This window comes from Saccopteryx leptura, chromosome 7, assembly GCF_036850995.1.
Source record: "Saccopteryx leptura isolate mSacLep1 chromosome 7, mSacLep1_pri_phased_curated, whole genome shotgun sequence".
NCBI classification, from domain to species: Eukaryota; Metazoa; Chordata; class Mammalia; order Chiroptera; family Emballonuridae; genus Saccopteryx; species Saccopteryx leptura.
In genome coordinates this window covers 40,859,903-40,862,735 of record NC_089509.1, presented here as the reverse complement: position 1 = coordinate 40,862,735, position 2,833 = coordinate 40,859,903, and the positions used below count along the sequence as shown (strand labels likewise).

The 2,833-nt window shown below is 33.8% G+C and overlaps 1 non-coding gene across 1 annotated transcript; it reads left to right on the top strand.

Annotated features, from left to right (window-relative positions):
- The first annotated feature begins 984 nt into the window (after positions 1-984).
- Positions 985-1,091, top strand: LOC136379205 (U6 spliceosomal RNA). Its single transcript, XR_010746700.1, has one exon. It is a non-coding gene; the product is annotated as a U6 spliceosomal RNA (small nuclear RNA).
- Positions 1,092-2,833: the final 1,742 nt, after the last annotated feature.

Below are 2,833 nucleotides of genomic sequence, written 5' to 3'. Positions count from 1 at the left end.
TTCTTTTTTATTGATTTATCAGGGAAACTTTGTAATAAGGCTACATCTTCAAAATCTCAGCCATAGACTCTTTTTTATTTCTTTGTTCAAAGCAAAATTCTCCTGATTGATTGATTGATTTTTTTAGAAGGAGAAAAAAAAACATTGATTTGTTGTTCCAAAAGTCATTGTTTGATTCTTGTATGTGCCCTGACGGGGGAATCAAACCCACAACCTTGGCATATCCAGACAATGCTTTAACCAACTGAGCTATTCAGCCAGGGCAGAATTTTCTTTTTTTAATTAAAAAATTTCTAAGTTTTTTTTTTTCAATTACAGTTGACACTCAATATTATGTTAGTTTCAGGTGTACAACATTTATAACGTAGGAAATGATCTCCCCAATAATTCTAGTACCTAAATGGAATCATACATAATTAATTATTACAATATTATTGACTATATTCCTTATGTTGTACTTGACATGTGACTATTTTGTAACCATCAATTAGTACTTCTTAATCCTGTCATCTTTTTCACCCCTATCTCCACCCCACCCCCATCTGGCAACCATCAATTTGTTCTCAGGCTATAAAACGATTGGCTCCCTCTTAAGGCCTCGAGTAAAGAGAAAGGCTGATTACCCTCAATTTTCATCTTTTATATCTCACACAATCATAAAAGAGGTTTGCCTTTGGAAGCAAAATGCAAAATTTTATTTACACCTGGTACAACTATGTGAAAGCATTGTTATCTTAACAGAATATGAAGAGATACAAAGAAACATAATTCATGTGTTTTGGTATTGATATTATATAAAAATAAAAATGATTCAATCTCTCCCTTCCTGTCTGCCTGTTTCTCTCTCTCTCTTTCTCTCTCTCTCTCTCTTTTACACACACACACACACACACACACACACACACACAATGATTTAAGTGGGATGGGTTTGTTCAAAATTAAATTTCTGGATGAAGACAAAATTTATCAAAAATCAGATGACTAGGGATTGCTTCAGCATCACATACACTAAAATTGGAACAATACAGAGAAAATTAGCAAGGTCCCGATGCAAGGATGACATGCAAATTCATGAAACATTCCATATTTTTTTAAAAAAATAAAAAAGAATAAAATAACGATACTATTTTTCAGGGAGTTAGAATCATGAAATAGCCTGTCTTTGTTGGAGGGAACTTTGAGGTGGCACAACAAGATAAAATTGATGTCAGGAAGTGTCGGTTAAGGATGTAGGCTGCTGACTTGGTGCCTGACTGTGAACATTTCAGCTTCAATACTTCTAAAACTTAACTTCTTCATTCTTCTCAGCTTTTCAAGTCATTTTTTACTTTTTTCCTTCTTAGTTGCTACTCCCATCTCAAATCTTATTTGTACATCATTTTTCCCTAGTCATCCTACTGTAATTTTTCAGCATCATTTTATTCTATTGCACTAACCCTAATTTTCACACCATTGCAATAACCTTTTAGCTGGACACCCTGACTTGTAATCTCCCACTCCTTCAGCTTTTGTGCATTAACATTGACCATCTCAATTTTTCTATAATAAAACTATCAAGCTTCTTCTGGACTTAAAAAAAATAATATGTCTATGGGTTGTAGGCAAGATAGTTTATCCTTTCATCTGTCACACAGGTTCTTCCAACAAGAACCTTATCTGACTTCGCTTTTGATCTTCCTATTTTCCACTGTACCCAAATTAATCTCCTATCTTCTAACTACAGCTCCATGTTTCTCTCACCTAAGCCTTTAATTGTTGTGAATTTTGTCTAAATACCTTGTCTACTTCAAGAATGGAGCCAGACTTTCTTGTCCAAGAAACCACAGTATAACTCCAACATAATGTCATCTTTCTACCTCTTTGCCTGCTGTAGGTCTTTTCAGAAATGTAGCAGAATGCAATAAAATAAAAAAAAAACCATATAGATATATTTTAGATCCAAGTTCTGCCACATACCAGCTATTAGAGTATGGACAAATGACTTTGTCACTCTGCCTCTATTTCTGAACTAGGAAATGGAAATTAAAATGGTTATCTTAATTATTTATCTTAGTATTTTTAAAATTTTCATTTATTGCTTCTCTTACTTCTCTATAATATAAGATTAAGAAGGGAGCCATGTTATCTTTTTTGTTAGTTTCTTTTTCCTCCCACCACCTAAACTAATATCTGGCAAAGAGCATAAAATTCATACTATTTGTTGAAGGAATAAAGGGGTTCACTTAATAAGTGTGTTACAAATGATGGCCGGCATCATCATCATTCGTCATACATCTTTGAAATGCTATTTGAAATTATTAATTTTTTACATTAAGTCAGCATTATATCATTTCTCCTTTTTAAGTCCTTAGGAACTACTTGGTATTGTCTCTCTCCAAAAATGTACCATAGTTAATATTCTACAGGCAGAGGTGGATTAAGGTCGGTTGAGACCTCAGCACAGAAGAAAATATTGGGCCCCTTAAAAAAGAGAGAGAGAGAGAGAGAGAGAGAGAGAGAGAGACAGGGAAAATAAAAATACATGTTAACTATATTTTTAAATAAATAAAAATTATTTTGTACTATTAATGTTAAAATTGCACATATAAAGCTAAACTTGGTGTCATTAGAAAAAAGTGTGAAGTTGGGGTTTTGCGGGATCCTTCAGAAGTCGGAGCCCAGGGTGTGTGCCTGATGTGCCAGCCATTAAATCCACCTCTGTCTACAAGAATGCATGAAGTGGAGAATTTGAAGAAATAAAAGTGTAAGAATAGAATCAAAGCTTGTATAGTGGCATTTTTTCCCCTAGAGACACAAATTCTCATCTTATTGCAAGTAGATTACCATCTGCCTC